This window comes from Cavia porcellus, unplaced genomic scaffold (genome assembly GCF_034190915.1).
Source record: "Cavia porcellus strain 051 isolate PalLab524CR breed Dunkin Hartley unplaced genomic scaffold, mCavPor4.1 scaffold_28, whole genome shotgun sequence".
In the NCBI taxonomy this organism is placed as follows: Eukaryota; Metazoa; Chordata; class Mammalia; order Rodentia; family Caviidae; genus Cavia; species Cavia porcellus.
In genome coordinates this window covers 36,546,362-36,555,583 of record NW_026947511.1, presented here as the reverse complement: position 1 = coordinate 36,555,583, position 9,222 = coordinate 36,546,362, and the positions used below count along the sequence as shown (strand labels likewise).

The window sequence follows — 9,222 nt, the reverse complement described above, 5'->3', positions numbered from 1 at the left end:
GAGAAGAGCACCTCAAAAGAGAGGCTCTCAAAGAATTACCCAGGAGAATTTGCCAAAGGCAGAAAGCACAGAATCCTGTGCCACAGGAATCACCACAATCTTGGCTTTTGACCCCTCCTTCCCATCTAAGTCCTTTCTGGCCCCTCATCCAGTTCAATGTTTTGACAACTCAAGCCAAGCCTTTGCCCAGAGGACCAAGCTACAGGAGGACAGAATGTGGGATGCCTGCCCATCACTGCAGGGGAGGCTGAGGCAGGAGAATTGGGAGGCTGAGGAATGTGCCTAAGTGCAGAGCCCAGGAGGTTCCTTGGCCTGCAGATGTAGGCTCCTTCCCACTGTCTCTCTCTGTCTCCTCCTTCTTCTCCTCCTCTCCTCCCCCAGGGTGATGTCTGTGTCCAGCAGAAGTTGGGCTTGGTTTTCACTTGGCCACTGTAATTGGAAGATGAAGGAACAAGAATAGTCAAGAATATTCCAGCAAGACCTAGTTGTGTAAGGCAATGCTCTCAAACGTTACCCTAGTTTATTTGTGTATAGAATATCTGTGTAAAGCATATTTGTGTAAAGAATAAGATTACTAAAGCAAATTCCAGACTGTCCACATAGGTACAAAGTGCAGAACTTTGTCAAAGTTATTTGTATATGACTTGGGCATTAGCAAAATTACAAACTCCTTTAAGTCCTTTGTGCATGGAATAAACGAGTAATTCTGAAACACAAAGAGAAGACCGGGGAGAAGAAGGAGGGAGATGGTGATGGAAGTTGGGAGGAAGCTATTCCTCACTTTGCAAAGGGACCCATATTTGGAGTCTCAGCCTGCACTGACAATGCCCAGAGAGGCCAGCTCATCCCCCCTGATAAATGGGGAGAGTTGAACTCAGATGGGGGAGGTGTTCAAAACCTAAATAATTGTAACTTTTTTCCTCTGTCCTCCATAAATGTCTCCTTAATGAGGATTAGGAGGTGATGGTTCATTGGACTCTGGTTTCTGAACGTCACACACAGCCCTCCAGGAGTGGACTAGTGTCTTCTGTGCTGAGCCCGGTTCCACAGTTTATATATAGAAAGGATCAAAACTGGGCTTGGTGACGCCTGTAATCCCAGCACTCTAGAGACTGAGGCAGGATTGTTTTGAGTTCAAGGCCAGGCTGCCCTACACAGCAGACCCTGTCTCAAAAAGGTGGAGGAGGGGGAAAGGATCAAAAAGCAAATACAGACCTGGGCGTGGAGGCACACGCCTGTAATCCAGCACTCTGAAGGCTGAGACACAATTGTATTGAGTTCAAGGCCAGCCTGCACTATACAGCAAACCCTGTCTCAAAAAAAGGGGGGGGGGGGGCAGAAGGGGCCAAAAAACAAACACAGAGCTAGGTGTGGAGGCACACACCTATAATCCAGCACTCTGGAGGCTGAAACAGGATTGCTTCAAATTTGAGACCACCCTGGGTCACATAGGTAGTTGAAGGCCAGCCTGAACTACATAGAGAGACCCTGTCTCAAAATTTTTGTTAAAAAAAGTTAAAAAAAAACACCAAAATAACCAGCTCTAATGCTGCTACCCATGTTAGAAATTACCATCTTGCCCGCTTCCATATCAGCTCTACATTTTCTGTGGTGCAAAGGACAGTTTCCTTCTGAAAAGAAGAGCAAGGGCTGTACTCAGCCGTGGCAGTGAGCTCCGGAGGGGCCAGTCAGGCTTTTAGCCTGCTGGAAGGACTGGACTGGGCAGGAGAGTAAAGCAAGTGACGCCATTAATAATTCAGGTTGGCAGAGCGCTTCCCTAGGAATTCAGTACCCAGCACCACATTCTCCAAAGTGTGAGAACCATCAGGCTCTCCGGCTGGGAGTCACCACACTGCCGCGTGGTTTGAAGGAACACAAACAAAGGGAAGAGATGTGGCCACCCTCTGTTCACAGCGCAGTGAGCCCTGGGGATGCCAGCTCTGTGTGTGTGTGTGTGTGTGTGTGTGTGTGTGTGTGTGTGTGTGTGTACATGTTTTGAACTGTGTAGCTCAGGCCGGCCTTGAACTCACTACGTAACCCTTTCCGGTTTGAACTTGAGGCCTTCCTCCTGCCTCTAAGCACTGAGATCGCAAGCCTGCACCCGAGCACAACCCCACATCTTCTCAAAACCAAGAAGAAAAAGAGATGCGGAAGGGAGAGGAGGAAAAGGGAACGCAAAAAGGAATTAAGATGTGTTTTGTGTGTGTACCAAGTCCACACTGGGAATGTAAACATTATGTACTGAAAATACATAATAATACAAAACATTTTTTTAAAAAAAATTAAAACTGCCATATGTATACGGTAAAAAATATAAGCACTGTCTTACGCATCCATAGGTTCATTTTAAAATATGCGAGCCTCTCAGGAAGTACTGTCCAACTCCACTTCCACTGTCCAGCAGCGATGGGTGGTCACCTTGGTTGTCCCCACCTACAAGCCTGAGCAAGATTCCTCTCTTCTTTCCCCTCCCCTCCTCTTCCACTTCCCCTTCCTCTCCTTCTCTCCTCTGTCCTGGGGGTTGAACCCAGGATCTTCACCTTCACCCTTGGTTATATCCACAGTGTTTTGTGTTTTTGTTTTTTTTTTTTCCTTGACATGGGGACTGGCTAAATCACTAAGTGGCCCAGGTTTGGCTTGAACTTCAGATTCTCTTAGTTGCATTTTTAAGGGAGGAAAGCTGGAACCCCTACAAAACACTAGTAGGATCCCAGTATCCGGGAAGCTGAGGCAGGAGAATCACAGCAAGCTCAAGGGCAATCTGGGCTATATAGTGAGTTCAAGGCCAGTCTGGCCCAGATAGCAAGACCCTAAGAACTCCAAACACTAAGAAACACTAAGAAAACCAAAGAAAACACTAACAGGTCAGGTACACAGCCTGCCCCAAATGCAACAGGCTTCAGTTCCCCCATGGAAAACTCACCACTGGCCTCCATGAAGACTTCCTGTGCGGGGTCTCTTAAGCACTGCTTCGGGCTTCCTTCTTACGGGGCGCTGGGCCCTGGGCGCTGGCAGGCCGTGTGGGCTCTGGGCAGGTCGAGATCTCTCTAGTGCTACCTCAGCTCACGGCCTCTTGGGATGCTAGGGCTGACCTTGACCTCTGGTGCTACCGCGATACAGCGCCCCCGCGGGTGCTACTGCGCTCTGCAATCTCTGGAGAGGCAGTGAGCACCTTGGAGCTGTAGGTTTTCAATGGAACATCGCCCCGCCCAGGAGAGACACCGCCCTACCCTAGGCCCCGCCCCACCATAGCCTGGTCTGCTTTGCCGAATTGGACTTTTCCTACCCTTTCACTCATTGACAATGTAAACGCTGAAACTCACTTGTGGATTCCATTCCTCACGTAACCTTTAGTGTTTTTTTTTATTTAAAGAAAGAAAAAACAAAACAGAAAAAGGGTAGAAACAATACATAATTTGAAAAAAAATAAACAGCAAGAAATCACTTGTTAGCTGGGCATGGTGCTCACACCTGTAATCCCAGCACTTGGGAGGCTGAAGTGGGAGGATCGTTGGGAGTTCGAGACCAGCCTGGGCTACAGAGAGAGCTCAAGGCCATCCTGAACTGCATAGCGAGACTCCATCTCAAAAAAGACAAAAAAAAAGAAAGAAAAGAAAAGAAAGAAAGAAATCACTAGTTGATAATTACATATTGGCCTCTTACAAATAGTTACAAAAGTGAAGCAAGGGGGCTGGAAATTTAGCTCAGCGGCATAAGCACCTGCCTTGCAAGCAGGCGGTCGTGAGTTCGATCCCCAGTATAGATAAAAATGAAAAAGACAAAAAAAAAAAAAAAGTGAAGCAAAAGCGGATGTTCAAACAGTAAGACTGCAAATGGTTCTGTTCAACTATCCAACAAAAACTTAGCAATATGGTTATCAATCTCACAGACTTAAACATACATGCAGTTATCCTAATCTTTCTTCATGTATGTTAAGATTAAACAAAACCAAAGCAGGCTAAAGCCAGTCTGAACAAAGAATAATAGTATTGCTGGATTTCACATCGTAACATTGTGGGATCAGCACTGGGTAGCGTAGTGTCTCTTTTTCTTCAAAGCAGTTGTTCATTTCATCATGCGTTATATCCTCATGTAATCTTTAATGTATATGGGGTTGTTTTTGTTTTGCTTTGTGTCAGAGTCTCACTGTGTAGATTCAAATTCACAGTGATCCTCCTGCATCAGCCTCTCAAGTGCTAAGATTTCAGGCTTGCGTCACCATGCCCAGTGGTCTTGAGGACACTGGAAGCAGAATCATGCACTGATCCTTACCCCAAATTTATCCCTGACCCCAAGCTGATTCTTGACCCCAAGCCTCATGCTTAGCCTGTTCCAGGCTGCTGACAAATGAGGACGGGGCCCCGCCTGGCTCACAGATGACCACCTCACTTGATTTACCTTTGGTCAAAGAATTCTCAGCTTAGAGGCAGCAGAATCCCTCGGGTTGCTATCAAGGACATCAAACACAGAAGATGCAGGTTCTGTGCCTGTTACTTCATCTAATTCATCTTTTCTTCTTTCTAAACCCAGGATCTTCACACCGAGCTGCATCTCCAGCTTTTTCATTTTTTACATTGAGAAAGTCTCACGAAGTCACTGTGTTGTCCAGGCTAGGCTTAAACATGTTGTCCTCCTGCCTCAGCTTCCTGAGGTGCTGGGATTACAGGCTTAGCTGTCACACTCAGCCATCCTGTTTTTGAAACAGTCCCTGAGAGCCAAATCTCCACTTTCCAGGTGCAGAAACCACGGACCTGAAGTTCTTCCCAACACTCTGGGCCTGTGTACTTTTTCAAAGCTGGGGAGAGAAAACAGTGCGTGGGATGATTTAGGGATTTTACTTTTTTCTTTATTTTGAGTTTTTTTGTTTTGGTTTGGTTTGGTTTTGGTTTTGGTTTTTTACCTTCCAGGTACAGAAAATACAACCATGCTTAAAAATTATTTCATATTAATCAGCCAAGGTGCCGATGGACCCAAAGCGGGCTCAGGCGTGGAGCCAGGCAGCAGGAGGACACCGAGGCACGTACCATGACCCTGCAGTCCCCAGGCCCAACTCCCTATGTGACAGTCTGCACCAGCTAAAAGGCTGGTGGACCGAGGAGGCTGTGGACCATGACAGCACGTCCAGTCCAGACATGCTTATGGCCTGCAGCTTTGGTGACAAGGATCTCTTTTTGCCCGTTTTGCCCAACCAGGGCTGTTGGGAGCCACTGAGCTAGTGATCATTCACAATTGCCCAAACAGGAGTGCCCCGAGGGCTCAGAGGACCTGAGAAATACCCTGAGGGCATGGAGTGCTGGAGGTGAACAAAGATATTCCAGCCACAAGAACATGGGGTATAATAAGATAGATACTTAAGCAAAGGGGCATGAGACAAGTGTGTAAATCAATGCATTGTGGTAAATGAGCAATCTTTTCCTCCCATCTGGAGGAAGGGCTCCACTGGACCCCAGGTTTCTGTCTCTATCTTTATTTTCTTCATCCTCTAGTTGACCTTCCCCCAGGGAACTTAGAGAAGCCTCATAGCCGCAACATGTGGCACACCAGCAGGTGCTCCTGGTCCAGCCTCTTCATCTTCTGGTCTGAATAGAATTCAGCTTGAGACACTGATGGTGAGACCCGAGATCTCTTTATCATGGTTGAAGAGCCCATGAAGCATCTCTGTAGGGTGGAGACCCAAATCACCATCACATATAGGATCACCGCCACATGTCCTAGGGCAGAGTTACCAGAATATCCTTTTCATTGACAATACCAGGGTTTTGACTGGCTGGGGAGCAAACTGAAAACCCCAGCCCACTCATCTCATTCTCATACATTGTGAGAAGTTTGTGGTGAGAGGCATCCTGGATTTTTTTTTTCTCAAAAGTTTGTGGAGACCAGAAGTAAAGCTTTGGATAAATTTCTGAAAAGAATTACAGATCATTCTGTGCTCTCTTTCCATGAACATTTTAATGTTTTCCTTATTGCTAAGGACCTAGATGCCTAAAAGAAGCAGGGGATAACATTGCTGACCAGAATGGATGGGTCAGTCAAACATATCACCAGATGCTATAGACAGAGGAGTAGCCGCTGGAGTTTGCAGTCACAGATGAATACATAGATACTATAGCACTCAAGCTGGGAACCATTGACTAGAAAGCCCTATGGATCATTAGGGAAGAAACAGAGTACCTTGTGGGGCTGAGAGAACGTGGATCTGTGTAGTCCACCTGGAGCACTTCAGAAGGTGAGCTGGTGGAGTCTCGGGAGAGAGGGTCAGCCTGTATCCAGGAACTGCTCTGAAGCCTTGGACGAGCAGCTGAAAGTTTCCTACTTGTGCTCAAGAAGTATATGTTATACCCTGACTCCATGAAGTGTACTGAAGAACAGAGATCGAGTTCAAGCAGAGTATGAAAACAAACCGGAAGCTGTGGGCCAGGGCAGAAAGATCATCCCAAGGTGGCATCAGAATAAATGTCAGGATCCTGGGGAGTGTCTCAAGCCAACCGGAAGGCCAACATGGAGAGGTAGCAGAACAAGCAGCAGGACCTCTGGCAGCTGCTCACGGACTTGGCTGACAAGAACATCTAGGATTATGAGAAGCAGTACCTCATGGTGTGGAGTTGACCCTTCCGCTGCCGCAGGAGAAGCCAGGGGCCAAGTAGGCTCCTTGGGACAAGATTTTCCTACCTACACAGGCATGGTTCCCTGTACCAGGATGTCCCTGCACTACCAGAGAAGTGGTGCTGTATCGAGGATCTGGCCTAGAACCCCAATCTCCCAAATGAATGTACAGTGAAGGCTTAAATAAATAAGATAAATGGTATGATTTTAGGGCTCCAGGAGGATTAAAACCCTTCTGTAGAGTTTGGGACTCCAAGGGCTAAGACAGGGAATGTCTCTGGGCAGCCCATATTTATTATTTTTTTTCAAACAATGCAGGAAACTGAACAGACTTTGGGAGTGGTTCAAGGACTTTGCTAAGTTACAAATTATATTTAATTTAGGAGAACTACCTTACATTAATTTCAGAGAAATATCTTAGGAGAAGATTTCCATGTCGCATTTCACTGCAGGAGTGAAACGCTTATAGCTACAGTCTTTATTTAGTTCATTGGAGTGGGGGCCAGTTGTCCTCAGCTATGACCTTATCTTGCCCTTTGAAGCATCTCTTTGTTTTCAGGTTGCCTGGGCCATGCCTTGGGCATGCCACAGCCCTGCGCGTGTGTTCAATTTCCAGTTTCGATGGCTCCCAATAGCACTGGACACAGAAGCACCTCTCCTTTGTGTTTTCTCTCCTCCTCTGCACCCCACAGATGTTTTCAATCAGTATTTATTCCTTAGTGAAGTCTGCAAGGCCATAACCATTTCTCAGAAAAAGAAGCATATCTCCATGTCATAAAGGAACCTGTTAACTGGAACACTATGCAGACTTGAAAGTGAGGAACACAGCAACCCACAGTTGACCTGTGACGTCTCCTGTTTCCTCTTTGGGGACAGCCAAGTTGCCTGTTATGGAGGAGAGTCCAGGTCCAGCTTTTCAGGGGCAGGAAGGGGTCATGAAAAGATGCTTACTATAGTGACACAGCAGCCCTGCCTTGACCCCTGTGAAGCAGGAGTTGGGACCTCTGAGTAACATCCTTAGTTTACACTGTCCTATAGCTGTGAGTGTGGCCTGCTGCCTGCTTTGACGAGTGATGTGTTTTGTTGTATGTGGTTCACATGAAGCCCCTGAAATCAGTGTCTTGGATGCACCCATGCTGACTGAGCAATCCAGCATCCTGTCCCCTGTGATCCCTTGGAATGAGGGCGCTCCTCAATCATGTTCCTGACACCAGCATGCCACAGATCAGCAACTTTTTGTGAGAAAAAAAAAAACGTGCATTTTTTTCGCTAAAAAAAAAACTTATTTTACATTAATGCATCTGAATTCAGAGGGAGCCATGTGTCCCTCCCCCATTTCTCGCTTTTTAATTTAAATGAGCAGCTACAAATGTTTGAAGACATGATTGCATGACCCACATGGCTCTTGAGGTTCTTGGGGTGAAGGACCATGAGCAGACGAGGAAATAAAGAAGAGATAAAGCTGGGCTCAGGTGGGGCCTTTACTCTTCTGACAGGAGTAAAGAAACTACCTCTTCATTGTAGGGGTGTTTATTTATATATTTTAGCAATTTAATGTCACATGATGCCTGTGGTTTGCATTGTCTTGGGGCTTGGTGTTCTCTGGACTGAAGCAGCTTCTTCTTGAGGCTTGCCTCAGGTGCTTTTTGATCTTGGGACAGCCATGCTCCAGCCCTGCACATGCAGTCAATTTCCAGCTTTTCAACGGCTCCCAACACATGGTGTAGCTGGTCCAAAGACAAGATTTTCATGTAGTCTAGGGACATAAACAGTGACACAGCTGAGTCCTTAGGTACAGAGATCCACGCACATAACGAGTCAGACCATAAGAACAGGAGCACAACAGTGGTGGCGAACCTACGACACATGTGCCACAGCAGGCAGTTCGTATCATTGAAAGCTCTAAAAGCTTCGCCATCACTGGAGACTGACTCCTCTGGCTTTTGTTTTCTTCCTAATAGTTCAAAGTCTGGCTCAGCTCATTTTATTTTTCCTCAGTAAGTCAGTTCACACTGAGTAGCAAACTGCTCTCTCCCTCTCTCCAACACACTAGTTCCAAATCCCACAGGGACCTGCCCCATCCCTGTCCTGCCTCACATCTTTCCTTGGACCCACTCTCCTCTGTGCACAAGTTGTTTTTGGGTATCACAGCCCAGGGTCAACCAGCCAGCTCCAAACCACCCCACTTCATGACTCCTATTCCTAAGTCATCAAACTGACCAGTCTCTCTCTCTCTCCTTTTCCTGAAAACTCTCCTTCTATACAAGTTTTATATTAAACTTGACTTTGGTAGATATTTACCTAGTTGAGTCCTATGTCCTTCTTTTTTTCAATTTATTTTGTATTAGCACATATCTGTAGTACATAATGAGCACCTTCGTCTTGGGGAATTTGTACATGCACATAACATTTTAATTCTTTTGTTTTTTGTTCTTTTACCTCCCCTCTTTGTGGTCATTATTTTTCCTTGAATTCTTGAGTTTTCCTTTCCATCCCTTCTCCCCCATCTCTTGTTCCCCTTCTCATTTGACAAATGCTTCCTACTTCCTAATATCTGTCCTCCATTCCACTCCTATTTATACTTTGGGTTTCTGACACAAGAAAAACAATGCAGTATTT

The 9,222-nt window shown here is 46.2% G+C and overlaps 1 pseudogene; it reads left to right on the top strand.

The window, feature by feature from the left end:
- Positions 1-4,964: 4,964 nt before the first annotated feature.
- LOC100730006 (sorting nexin-30-like) lies at positions 4,965-8,820 on the top strand (annotated as a pseudogene).
- The last annotated feature ends 402 nt before the right edge of the window (positions 8,821-9,222 follow it).